This window comes from Pipistrellus hanaki, assembly GCF_964339955.1.
Source record: "Pipistrellus hanaki genome assembly, chromosome: 3".
NCBI lineage: Eukaryota > Metazoa > Chordata > Mammalia > Chiroptera > Vespertilionidae > Pipistrellus > Pipistrellus hanaki.
This window is the reverse complement of record NC_140505.1, coordinates 56,597,143-56,611,685: the sequence shown is the minus strand read 5'-3', so window position 1 is coordinate 56,611,685 and position 14,543 is coordinate 56,597,143. Positions and strand designations below refer to the sequence as shown.

General features: G+C 37.7%; 1 protein-coding gene and 1 long non-coding RNA gene across 2 annotated transcripts in view; one reads left to right on the top strand and one right to left on the bottom strand.

Annotated features, from left to right (window-relative positions):
* The window catches only part of LOC311618847, a 164,180-nt gene extending 161,570 nt beyond the window's left edge, over nucleotides 1-2,610 (bottom strand). Inside the window, exon 1 of the long non-coding RNA XR_014794381.1 lies at nucleotides 2,455-2,610. This is a non-coding gene — a long non-coding RNA (uncharacterized lncRNA). The remainder of the gene's footprint in view (nucleotides 1-2,454) is intronic.
* The window catches only part of PIBF1 (progesterone immunomodulatory binding factor 1), a 184,857-nt gene that overhangs the window by 74,458 nt on the left and 95,856 nt on the right, over nucleotides 1-14,543 (top strand). The window lies entirely within an intron of this gene.

The following is a 14,543-nucleotide window of genomic DNA, read 5'->3' as shown; positions in this document are numbered from 1 at the left end:
AAGTGCTGATCTCTGATTTTTTGAAAATTAAAACGATGAACTGAATGTTTCTTTTTTTTGTTATTTAATTTAATAAATCTTTATTGTTCAGATTATTACAGTTATTTCTCCTTTTCCCCCCCATAGTCCCCTCTACCTGGTTCCCACCCCACCCTCTGCCCTTACTTCCACCCCCCCCCCCCACTGTCCTCATCCACAGGTGTATGATTTTTGTCCAATCTCTTCCTGCACCCCCAAACACCTTTCCCCCTGAGAATTATCAGTCCACTTCCTTTCTATGCCCCTGATTCTATTATATTCACCAGATTATTCTGTTCATCAGATTTTTTATTCACTTGATTTTTAGATCCACTTGTTGATAGATATGTATTTGTTGTTCATAGTTTTTATCTTTACCTTTTTCTTCTTCTTCCTCTTCTTAAAGAATACCTTTCAGCATATTATAATACTGGTATGGTAGTGATGAACTCCTTTAGCTTTTTCTTATCTGTGAAGCTCTTTATCTGACCTTTAATTCTGAATGATAGCTTTTCTGGGTAGAGTAATCTTGGTTGTAGGTTCTTACTATTCATCGCTTTGAATATTTCTTACCACTCCCATCTGGCCTGCATAGTTTCTGTTGAGAAATCAGCTGACAATCTTATGGGTGCTCCCTCATAGGTAACTAACTGTTTTTCTATTGCTGCTTGTAAGATTCTCTTTGTCTTTTGCTCTAGGAATTTTAATTATGATGTGTCTTGGTGTGGTCCTCTTTGTATTCCTTTTGTTTGGGGTTCTGTGTACTTCTGGACTTGTAAGTCTATTTCTTTCATTAGGTGGGGAAAGTTTTCAGTCATTATTTCTTCAAATAGGTTTTCAGTATCTTGTTCTCTCTCTTCTTCTGGCACCCCCATAATTCTGATGTTAGTATGCTTGAAGTTGTCCCAGAGGCTTCTTACACTATCTTCAAACTTTTTTATTCTTTTTGCTTTTTGATTTTCCAGTTGAGTGTTTTTTGCTTCTTAGTATTTCAAATCTTTGACTTGATTCTTGCATTCCTCTAGTCTGCTGCTGGATCTCTGTATAATATTTTTTTATTTCAGTAAGTGTATGTTTAATTTCTAGTTCGTCCTTTTTCATATTCTCCAGGGTCTTGCTAAGTTTATTGCCCTTTTCGAGGAAATTCTTGAAAAACCTTATAACCATGGATTTGAACTCTATATCGAGTCATTTGGTTTCCTCTATTTCTTTCATTTGTGATATGTTTCTTTGTTTCTGCATTTTCACTGTTTCCCTGAGTTGGTAGGGTAGCTTTGTGTATTAGGTGTCTTATATGACCCAGTGGGTTGGCCTCCCCTATTACCTGAGGTAGACACTCTTGGTGCACCCCTTTGTGTACTGTGTATACAGCCTTGTTGTAGTTAAGTTTTGACTGTTGTTGATATGACTGGGAGGAATTGACCTCCAGGCCAGTTGGCTGTGAGGATCAGCTGTGTCTATGCCGGGAGAACTTCTATGCTGGAGACAGCCTTATGAGACAAGACTTGCAAAATTGCAAAAGCCTTTGTGCTCAGCTTGGATGGGGCAGAGTCTCAGGGCTGAGCACAGTCTTGGCTTCGCATCAGCCCTGCCCTATGAGGCCCCTGGGTCTCAGTGTCCCTCAGTAATTGCTGCAAGTACCTCTGAGAGAAAGCCGCCCTTGAGTTTTGCCCACTGCCAGACAGTCCAGTTTCTCCCCCAATGAATCTTTATTCCCATATTTTCACCCTGAACTGGAGTTCATCACAGTCAGAGGCTTCCGGTTTCCTCCAGCTAGAGAAAGCCAGCGGCACACTCAACACTCAGTCCTCTCTGTGAGCACTTGCATGCAGACCTCCAGACCTCTGCCTTTCATGGCTCCCCTGAATTTCCTCCTGACAGTCCAGATTCCCCCCGTAAGATTCTGGTTCCCCAGTGGCTTTTCCAGAATTGGGGTTCAATGCAGTCAGGAGCTTCCAACTCCCTCCTGGTAGGGAAAGCCAGCCGCAATCTTAGCAGTCAGTCCTCTCTGTGTGCGCTCGCACGTGCGCCTTCCCTCCGTGGTTCCCCTGAGTCTCCGTGTGCCTTTCGCTCTTCTTGACAGTCCGAACTCCCCCAGTATGAACCTGGGTCCACAAAGTCTTGCCCAGTGCAGTTGGAACTGGGGTTCAGTGCAGTCGGGAGCTTCCTTCTCCCTCCCGCCAGAGAAAGCCAGCCAGGCACTCAGCTGCCCTTCCTCTCTGCATGCATGTCTCCATACCTCAGTGCTTTGTGGCTCCTCTGATTCTCCTGAGCTTTTCTTTTTCCTTCTAGAATTCCTTATAGAATTTCCACTCAGCCAGCTTTCCTGTGGTTTTGGATGATATCCATTCTGTCTTTTAGTTGTAGTTTTGAAATTGTTGTGCAAGGCAGCAGTTTAGGTGCTTACCTATGCAGCCATCTTGGTTTCTCTCTAACTCAGGGGTCTTCAAACTACGGCCCGCGGGCCACATGCGGCCCGCAGAGGAGTCTGATCCGGCCCGCCAGGTTTTTTGGGCAGTGAGCGCAGCCGAGGTGTTACAGTAGGAATTAGTAGTTCATATAGTCCAGCCCTCCAGCTCTCTGAGGGACCGTGATCTGGCCCCCACTTTAAAAAGTTTGAGGACCCCTGCAATGTTTCTACAAGCAAATGATTTATTAGCCAGTTTTCCATGTTGCTAACTGCTGTATACTTCCACTCAGTCTCCAATATAGCCAATACTGCCTCTTTGTATTATAGCAACTACCTCTTCCCAGTTACTATCAATAGCTTCCCAGTTACTATCAATAAATATTAAGCATCCTATCTAATAAAAGAGTAATATGAAAATTGACTGTTACTCCAAGACACAAGATGGCCTGCAGGGGAGGGTAGTTGTGGGCAGTTAGGGGTGACCAGGCTAGCAGAGGAGGGCAGTTGGGGATGACCAGACCAGCAGAGGAGGGAAGTTGAGGGAGACCAGGTCAGCAAGGGAGGGCAGTTGGGGTTGACCAGGCCTGCAGGGGAGGGCAGTTGTGGGTGATCAGCCCAGCAGGGGAGGACAATTAGGGATGACCGGCCGGCAGATGAGATCAGTTGGGGGAGACCAGGTCCACAGTGGAGGGCAATTGTGGGCACTCAAATTTTGTGCACCATACCTCTAGTTAATGAAATAAATATAATTGTAACTTACAGAATTGTAAGGATTAAGTTTTTGACATAGTGTTTGTCACAAAGTAAGTGTTAAATATTAGACACTATGTTTATTACAAGTTTCAGTAACTGACTAGATTTGAAAGCATCTTGGAAAGTTATCAGTGATTTTTTATAATAAAAATAAAAATTCTTATTTGATTTAGGTTTTATACTTGAGTTTCTAAAGTACCAATCACATTACTTTGTAAGATAAATAAATGTCAAACACTAAGTTGTATACCTGAAACTAACATAGTATTGTATGTTAATTATAATTGGAAAAGAAATTAATTTTAAATAAAGTACCAATTATGTGTAAAATACCCTACATAATAAAGAGCTGTTATGCTAATTAGACAAGACGGCAGTAAAGGACAGAGGCAGCTGGGGCTGCAAAGGCCAAGCCCCTTGCATAAATTTCGTGCATCGGGCCCCTAGCAGTAAATAAAGGGGAATAAGGATCTCAATCCTAGGAGAAAGGTCAGGCCTAGAGATAAAGATTTGGGACACATCAACATTGCTGAAACTTATAGTAAAAACTGAAATTTGTGAAGGGATTTAATAAGTGCTGCAGGTCAGACACTATGCTAAATGTTATGAGGGTTTATTTCCTTCTCTCATTAATTGATTTATCATTTTTTATTTCTTACAAATGCTATTGAATTTTTATTTAAGTATAGTTGTATAAAAGGTGTACAATAGAGTGATTTGAAACTTTCATACCTTACAGTTTGATCACCCCACTAATTCTAGCAACCATACAAACTTATCACAGTATTATTGACTCTATTCCCCTTCCTCTTTTCACCTATCTCCCACTCCCTCCCTTCTGAATCTAGAGGGTATTATGCAAAACGAAATAAGTCAGTCAGACAAAGACAAGTGCCGTATGGTTTCACTTATATGTGGAATCTACAAAGAAAACGAAGCAAAAGCAGACTCATAGAAACAGACCAAAAGGATGGTAACAAATGCTGTTTATTTAAATGAGGATATAAAGGCTGAAGGAGGTTGTTTTCTAAAAATGTCAGAGCTGGAATCTAAACAACCTAATAAAACTAATAACTGACTTGCGCAAGATTGCAGAATACAGGGGCAGTCAGTTGTATTTCTATATGCAGGGTATAAGCAGTTGAAAAATTGGAAATTAAATGTTTTTAAAATACCGTTTGTAATAGCTTTGCCAAGAAAATGAAGTATCCTACTATTTTTCCTGTGACAGGCTTAAAAAAAAAAGGCTTTGCCTTGAATATGTAATCTTATTCAGCAAACACTTACATGGTGCTTACTATACCAGCACAATTTTAAGCATTTTAATAACATTGACTTATTTAGTCCTCATATTATGATTAGATTGTTGCCATTATTAATCCCTTTTTATAGATATTGAAACTGAGACACAAATAGTAAGGAGTAGGTATGGAATTTGAGCCCACAAAGTCTGACTTCAGAATCTCTCCTAATTTATATGTAAATTTTTAAGTTATTAGGTCTAGTAATAATTAATGTCGTTTTCTAATACTTTTTTAAATCGAATTTATTTAAACAATACAACAAAATTTAATCAACAACATAGTTGCCGTTGTTTTCTACTACTTGTGCCCAACGCTCAGGAAGCATTTTAATCCCTCTGTTGTAAAATTCTTGTGATTTTGATGCAAAAAATTTGGTCAATGCATTTTTGAGGCATTCTTCATTATTAAATTTTTTCCAAGAAGAAAGTTTTGCAAAGAACGAAACAAATGGTAATCGGAAGGGGCAATATCAGGAGAATATGCAGGTTGAGGGAGAACTTCCCATTCCAACTGGCGCAGTTTTCAGCAGTGATTCTTGCAGTATGCGGTCGTGCGTTATCGTGGTGAAGAATTATGCCCTTCCGATTAATCAGCGCGGGTTCTTTTTCTCTTAAAGCTTGGGCTAACCTTTCCAATTGGGCACTATACACTGCACTTGTAATGGTTTGGTTAGATGGTAAAAGTTCATAATGAAGAATTCCTTTAAAATTCCACCAAACACACATCACTTTTTTCGCATGCAAGTCAGGTTTTGGCGTGGGCTGCGGAGCCTCATTTTTGTCCAACCATTGAGGCCGCCTTTTCAAATTAACATACAGCACCCATTCTTCATCTCCGGTAACAATTTGTTCTAAAAACGGCAAACGGTTTTGATGAGAGAGGAGCGAACTGCAAATTGTGACTCTTTGATTACGGTTGTTGTCGGTCAACTCATGAGGAACCCATTTTCCAAACTTTTGGACTTTGCCAAGTGCACGCAATTGATTGGAAATTGTTTTTTGTGAACAATTTAAAGTTGTCGCAAGCTCTTGTTGGGTAATTTGAGGATTTTGCACCAAAAGAGCTTGAAGAGCTTCTTGATCAAAATTGGACACACGGCCTCGACCACTCTTGTCATCTAACGAAAAATTTCCCTCGCGAAATTTCTCAAACCAATGCTGGCATTTTCTGGCGCTAACTGCATCTTGACCAAGAGCGCTACAGATGTTTTTTGCAGCCTCACTTGCTTTTCTTCCTAATTGGAACTCGTAAAGCATGCAGTGCCGAATATGCTCTTCATCCGCCATCTTCTTAGCCCTAGTTTTGCAACAAAAACCAAACCAAACACAAACTTTTTCAAGCAAAACTTGTTAATTGCACTTCACACGTTCTGTAGATACCATGTGTTTGAAGGTTATGTCAATACATGTCAATGCCAAGCAAGATTTTAAACGAATGTTTAAAAACGACATTAATTATTACTAGACCCGATACATTATGTTAAAAAGTACTTTAGTCTCATCACATGAACCTTCAATGTTCGTTGAGGCACATGTTTTTGTTGTTGGTGTTTTTTTTGGTGTTTTTACTGATTTCAGAAAGAGAAAGGGAAAGGGATAGAGATTCAGAAACATTGATGAGAGAGAATCATTGATCAGCTGCCTCTTACATGCCCCCTTCTGGGGATTGAGCCCGCAACCCAGGCATGTGCCCTGACCATGACCTCTTGGTTCACGGGTCATTGCTTAACCACTGAGCCACACCGGCTGAATTAGTTGAGGCACTTTGTGAATCGTCTAACACAGTTTTCCAAATCATATTACCATCCTGATATATATATATATATAGATAGATAGATAGATAGATAGATAGATAGATAGATAGATATAGATAGATATAGGTATATAGATATAATATAGATATAGATATAGATATAGATATAGATATAGATATAGATATACACACACACACACACACAAATTTTTGTTTTATTTTATTTTTTTACTATTTGAATCCCTACATAGCATTGTCACTGTATTTTTATCTTTGGTCACAACTTTCTTCCATTATAATTTTAAAAATAAGGTGTTTTTTTTTCCCCATTTGTTCTACTGGTGTGTTTTTGATCTTCAAAATGTGATTAATTATATTTCTTATTAAAATAATCTGTAAAACCTGTTTTCAGTGTAGTTGTGTGGCTGTGTTCCAGAAATCATTATAAATCTGTATTAAATGCCTTTGCTTCCAGGTTTGTTTCCTTCCATTGAATAGTTTATGGTCTTTCTAAGCCAATGTGTCTTCCTGAACAGAACTATACATTTTAAAGTAATGTAATTGAGAGGATACTCAATGGGAGAGATTTCATAAGTATTCAAAAGGACCCAGGCCTTATCTTATAGTCACGCCGATACTCTTAAGTATTGATAGGACACAGAGCCAACTTAGTCAAAAACAAAATACCTTTTCTCTAGACTTCCTTCTAGGACATCCGTTAACAGCCTCTAATGACCTGAAACTCCTTAACCTCTGACCTAAAACACAGGTTTCCTCTACCCTTGCTGAGCCTTTGTGTGTTGGACTCTTTCTGTGGAGACCCCTTACCTGTTTTCTTTGTTCACCTTTGTCTGTACTACCTTCTTCTTTAGTCGTCTCTGTACGCTCTTACCTGCCATGGTGTGTTGATAGCGATTGTGTTTGTGTTTTTAATACATACTTTAAATATTTTTAATATTTTTTTCTCTCTTGGATATAGGATGTTACAGTATAAGAGCCCAGAAATTTGAGGCAGTCGTGGGTACAAATTCCAGCATTTCTACTTAATTGCTAACTTTTCTGAGTTTCAGTTTCTTTACCTCTAAAAAGAGAACAATCCTATATTCTTTGGTAGAGTTTAAGAGTTGATTAAATGAAGAATACACACACAAACACAGAAGGCAAATATAAAGATAAAGCACTGAAATGTTAGGCTCCTTTCTTTGGTATTAATCTCTGCACATACTGACAAAGAGTCATGCCAATTCAGATTTTCTCAGAAAATGGCTTTACGATTCACCTCTGATTTTTGGTCACGTCTCTCATAACCCTCTGCTTTGGGTCTTGTTTACAGTATCAAGTGAATGAAAAGGAGGAAGAGGGGCAATAAAAGTGCCAATTTTCTACCAGCATAGAGGGGTATGAGAAGGCTTGGGAAAGTGTGGGAAGAAAAGTGAGGCCCAAGAAAGTATTTAAGAAGAGAAGGCATTTCTTTAAAATAATAATGTAGGATGTTTAAAAGTTTAGTTTTTATTCAATTAATGTTTATTGAGGGGTTTTTTTTTATTATATTAGGTACTTTATTATTTCATTTGTAGTTTGTCAAGTTTATAGCCATAACTATATGGTTAAATAGATACCTAGGTATGTAGATATCCTCTGGAATTTTATAAGCTTTCTCATTTGATAAATGCTATAGATATAAAAACATGATCATAATATGTGTTATCTCCACTGTGCTACCAGCCTAATATTATTTTTATATCCACTTGTTTAAAAATCCTAAAATAATATATTATAGAAAACCTCATAAACAGTTACTTAGTCTGTTTAGTCTAATGAGAGAAATTTAGAGATGGGGGAGTGGACCTAACAAAGTGATTTAGTTCTTCTCATTATTATGTTGTTTTTTCTTTGCTTCTGTTTTACATACCCTCATGATAGACTTCATTATAGTTTTGTAGGTAGGCTATTGAGTTGCACTTATATTCTTAAAATTGTTTATATATTTTGTAATAACTAACTTATTAAAAAACATATATATATATTTATATATATATTATACATCTAACTTTGCTCCCTTTTGTGTTTCTATTTTTAAAATGTATTTTGAATGTTGTCATGTCTGCTTCTTTCATCTTAGTCATTAGCCAAACTGCACATTTTTAGAAACTTTAATCTTTCAAGTAGCTCTGTCATACCTATGCTATAATCATTTTGGTTTCTTTCTTTTTTTTTTAATTTCATTCCCTGTAATTTGTTTTCATCTTAAACTGACAACTAAACCTGGAAATAATCATCTTAATTCACTGATTTTTTTCATTTTCAGAAAAGAGTGTTCCTCATCAGATTAGTTTATAAGATTTTAATGTTTTCTATCTTAGCTTGAAATATTTATTAATTTTAATTTTATAATATCATAAATGGTTAATATGGCTCCAGGCATTTCATTCAATAGAGATTTATTTAAGAGATTATAATATATCAAGTAAAATACTAGGTTCTAGAATCCAAGAGGCATTAAACAAGATTCTTGCACTTGAGTAACTTATATTTTACTTATGGAAGAAACTCTTGTGAGCATTTTACTTATATTAGCTCACTTAATCACCCAGAATTCAACATTTCCAAGTGTATCTTCTATGATTTCAATTCAGTAGATCTAAGGTGGAGCTGTGGCATCTGTACTTCTCAAAAGCTCTACAAATGGTCCTGTTGATCTCCCTGGTTGGGCTAGACACTAGTAAAATCAAGCTCAGGAGTCATCCTCCCCCTTGCCAAAGAAAAGAAGTCTTGCTCAACTATCAAACTGTCATGGATTTGAAATCAGGAATCTGGTTTCTATATTCCTATTTAAGAGTTTTCAGAGTCATGGAATTTTAAAACTCATTTTCAGAACACTTATTTGTATAAGTTAAGATGTATAGTGTTTGGCCGAAACCAGTTTGGCTCAGTGGTAGAGCGTCGGTCTGCGGACTGAAAGGTCCCAGGTTCGATTCCGGTCAAGGGCATGTACATTGGTTGAGGGCACATCCCCAGTAGGGGGTGTGCAAGAGGCAGCTGGTCGATGTTTCTCTCTCATCGACATTTCTAACTCTCTATCTCTCTCCCTTCCTCCTCTCTGTAAAATATCAATAATAATAATAATTTCAAAAAAGATGTATAGTGTTTGCCTGTTAATAGGAATTGGTCTTTCACATATTCAACACACACCTAAATGACTTTTACATCCCTTTTTTGCCTTTACAGTACTTGGTATGTGTAGCAAATTGACTGTTTTAAAATCTACATAATATAGAAAAATAGGACAAAACCAATATTATTCTTCATTCTGCATACCCCCCAAAAATATTTTTTCTTAATGACTTTTTTTAATACTTCATTTTTCTTAGAGTAGTTTTAAGTTCACAGCAAAATTGAAAGGAATAAAAAGGACTTTGATTTTTTTAGAATCAGTTATATATATATTCTAATTTTTTTAATGTAGACCAACACTCTGAGGTATATATTAAAAGCAGCATGAAATAGTTTTGAGCTCTGTGAAGCACTGATATAATAAATACTGTTAGTTCAAAGGATAGTTCAAGTTGAATTTTAAGCGTTTGTTGTCATGTTGCCACAAAAGGGAAAAGAGCTATTCATTCAAACACTGTCAAAATATTTTACTCTAATTTTATCTCATGCTTCCTTTGATTTATTTTAAGGCAACATTCCTTTAATTATATTTGTTTCATTTAAGTAATTTTATCTTCACATACCTGCAGTATGTATTTTTTGCCTTCATAGGATGGCCAAATATTACTACATACCATTTTTTAAAATTAATGATAACATACATTTTATTTGATCATGATATGATAGATGCATTAAATTACTCTAAATACATACTTGAAATTCTTATAAATCCACGGTACAGTTGTTAAGCATACTCAGCGTTTTTAACTCTGCAAAAAAAGATCTCTCACATTCATTTAAGAATTCGCTTGTAAGCCAAAAATGACAGATGTAGTATTACAGCTGAGAAGTGAACTGGTTGAAGGAATCATCTAAATGGCCGAAACATTTGGACAAATAACCAAATGCCTTTGAAATTCCCTTTGCTTGTCCTGTAGTAATCATTGTAGTAGTTTTTTAAGTTTCATAGTTTTTTAAGTTTCTCTCCCTGCTTTCTTTTCAGTTTAGAAAATTTCACAATTGAAAGAGAAAGACTAGTTACTAGAACTCTTTCTGTCATTAAAAGAAAAGCAAGTTTAAGTGTCTTTTCTAATATACATGAGTTGTCCTTAATGTGTTTTCTACCTTTAGAACTTTCACATATTCAACACACACCTACCTACCAGTTTCTTTCCATTACATCCAGTGCTTCTCTATTAGAAAAGAAAACAAATACATCCCACTAGATGGGTATATTATGATATACAAAGTTGGTATGTTATCTAGATAACAGGAGGTTCCGATCTACTCTCCTTTCCAACTGATATATACAGAATATAATCATCATATTTAAATATTAAAGATACAGTATAGTGATATTTAAAGCAATATCAGTAGATTTTCACAAATCTACCTTTCTTTTTTTAACTGACAATTATAGTAAATTCCAAAATCTGAGCAGCAACGTGAATGTGTTTCTTGAAAAAAGTAGAGAACAGGTGGGTGCCCGGCCCGCTGCCCAGCTGCATCCAGGCCCCGGGCCCGCAGCTCCCCAGCGGCGCAATAAATAGAATCCAATCCGGGATGCGGCTGCACCGGGGCTCAGGCCCGGCCTGGCCGACTCTTCACAGACCAGCGAGGCCTCCGAGTCGGCGTGGGTCCGGGCCCCGCATCCGCGTGAGACCGTGCGGGAGGTGCCAGCCCGGGCGGCTCAGTCCTTCTAGTGGCCCCCGGGGTGCAGCTCGGGGTACGGGCTCTGGTTGCACCCTCCCGGGTGCGGCCTCTGGGGTGCAGCCTCGGTGCGGCCGGCAGCTAGCCCTCCCGCACGCTCAAATCTACCTTTCAAAATTCAGTTGTAAATTGTATTTATATAAATGTACTTTAAATTAATACTTTATGAGATATATTAAAACTACATTAAAAATTTTTTTTGCTCTTTTAAAGTAACAGATTAGAAATTATAACTTGGTTATGATAGAACAGGGGTACTTATTTCCGGGTTCAAAGATTTTTTTTTTTAATGTTTTCAGGATATTACAAAAGTAACCAACCAAAGACTTAATTTACTAGACATTGATGATGTCATGATAAGTACTTCATCTCTTACTTGGCTAATAACGTTGTAAGAAGGAAAATAGATCTCAGCCAAAATTATTTAAGTGGAAAGTACTTAATTTTTCCTTTTTTATAATTTCTCATATCAAAAATGTTAGTTGCCTTTAGTAAAATTAAGTTTTTAAGTTAAATTGTGTAATGTAAAAATAACTAACTTCTTTTTCCAAACCTCCCTTCTCCCAGATATTATTACCTATAGTGATATCATTTCCCCAGGATATGATCTTTTTTCCTTTTTATATAACTGAAAATGTCCTTATATGATTTCGATGTGTCTGTGATACATGTCTAAATATGTATGTAAGTAAAGAGTCAAGTTTGTTTTTTTTTAAAGAAACACATCAGAATATATGAATCCATATGATAGTATCTTTCAGCAAAATATGCACAGTTGGGCTTCTGTGCTTTTCCATAAACATCCCAGCAGTGCTCAGTATAGTTACTTTATCTCAGTTCTTAGAGCAGCCTTTAATTATTACGGTATTCTTCCTTCAAAGGTATATTTTGTTTTTGGAAATTCTGACTTAATTAAGCAAACTAGAGGCCCGGTGCATGCAATTTGTGCACGGGTGTGTGTGAGGAAGGGGTGTCCCTCAGCCCAGCCTGCACCCTCTTCAATCTGGGACCACAGGGATGGGGCCTAAACCGGCATTCGGACATGCTCTCACAATCCAGGACTGCTGGCTCCCAACCACTCACCTGCCTGCCTGCCTAATTGCTCCTAACTACTACTGCCTGCCAACTTGATCACCCCCTAACCACTCCCCTGCCAGCCTGATTGCCCCCACTGCCCTCCCCTGCTGGCCCAATTGCTCCCAACTGCCCTCACCTGCCAGGCCGATAAACCCCAACTGCCCTCCCCTGCAGGTCTGGTCCCCCCTAACTGCCCTACCCTCCTGGCCTGATTGCCCACAACTGCCCTATCCTGCCGGCCATCTTGTGGCGGCCGTCTTGGACCACATGGGGGTGGCCATCTAGTCTGAGGGTGTGATGGTTAGATTGCATATTACCTCTTTATTATATAGGATACCCCTTTGTATCAGATGGGCATTGCTATTTAGTGTGGGAAATTGAGGAGAAGCTAAATATATTACTGTAGTATAATAATTAAGAATGAAAAATTATGGGGACAGTAAAGTAAAAGTTATGAAAGGGGTTTAATAGCATAGGAAAATTTTAAGTTATAATCTCAGGGCAAAATCTACTTGGAGGGATGATTCACATATAATGTTCATAGCAAACATTTTTATATATGATAATAACAAATGTTGGTGAGGATGTGAGAAATCATATTTCATACATATCAGGTAAGATTTTTTGTTGAGAGTATTACAGATGTCTCCCTTCCTCTGCTCCCCTCCCCCAGTGCTCCCTCCCTACCCCCAGGCCTTCACCATTCTATTGTATGTGTCATAGGTAATGCATATATGCATATAAGGCCTCTGGTTAATCTCTTCCCACCTCCTTCCCTCTGATACTAGTCAGTCTGTTCCATGTTTCCATGCCTCTGATTATATTTATTTATCAGTTTATTTTGTTTATTAGATTTCTTGTTCGTTAGATTTTTAGAATCAATTTTAGATAGGTATGTATTTATTGCCATTTTATTGTTCATATATTTTATTTCTCCTCCTCCTCCTTTTCCTCCTTCTCTTCCTCCTTCTTTTCCTCCTCCTCCTCTTTCTCCTTCTTCTTCTCCTTCTTTCTTCTTCTCCCTTCAACATTTCATGCTGGTTTGGTAGTGATGAAATCCTTTAGCTCTGTCTTGATTAAGAAGCTTTTTATCTGACCTTCAATTCTAAATGATAGCTCTGCTGGGTTGTGTAATCTTAGTTGTAGGTTCTTACTATTCATCACTCCCTTCTGGCCTGCAAAGTTTCTGTTGAGAAATCAGCTGACAGTCATATGGGTGCTCCCTTGGTGGTAACTAACTGCTTTTCTCTTGCTGCTTTTAACACATTGCAGACCTGTAGTTTTATTGCTTGCTTTATCCAGTAACCAGATAATTTTCTATTGAACAAGTACAAAAAAGTTTTACATAAATGTTAAAGGCACACTTTAAAATTAAATACCCATTGCCGAAACCTATTTGAAGAAATAATGACTGAAAACTTTCCCCCACCTGATGGAAGAAATAGATTTACAAGTCCAGAAAGCGCACAGAACTCCAAACAAAAGGAATCCAAAGAGGACCACACCAAGACACATCATAATTAAAATGCCAAGGGCAAAAGACAAAGAGAGAATCTTAAAAGCAGCAAGAGAAAAACAGTTACCTATGAGGGAGCACCCAGATGATTGTCAGCTGACTTCTCAACAGAAACTATGCAGGCCAGATTGGAAATGGCAAGAAATATTCAAAGTGATGAATAGTAAGAACCTACAACCAAGATTACTTTACCCAGCAAAGTTATTATTCAGAATTGAAAATCAGATAAAGAGCTTCACAGATAAGAAAAAGCTAAAGGAGTTCATCACCACCAAACTGGTATTATATGAAATGCTGAAAGGTATTCTTTAAGAAGAGGAAGAAGAAGAAAACAGTAAAGATAAAAATTATGAACAACAAATACATATCTATCAATAATATGTAGTACAAATATAGAAATATAACCAAAATTCTGTAAACAGAATGAAAACTGGTGAATCTAAAAATCAAGTGAATAAAAAATCTGATGAACAGAATAAACTGGTGAATATAATAGAATCAGGAGCCTAGAAAGGGAGTGCCCTGATAATTCTTAGGGGAAAGGGGTTTGGGGGTGCACAAAGAGACTGGACAAAAATCGTACACCTATGGATGAGGACAGTGCATAGAGGGGGGGTGTAAGGGCAGAGGACGGGGTGGGAACTAGGTGGAGGGGAGCTATGGGGGGCGGGGGTGAAGGAACAATTGTAATAATCTAAACAATAAAGATTTATTTTAAAAAAAACAATAATAAAAAGGGACACATTGGTTGTTGGCAGCCTTTCGGTCACTGAGCTCCAGTGTTTTTACAGTCCCTAATTGTGGGACTTCTCTTCCCAGCTCTGGGAGCTTGGGCTGGGGGTCTGGTGTA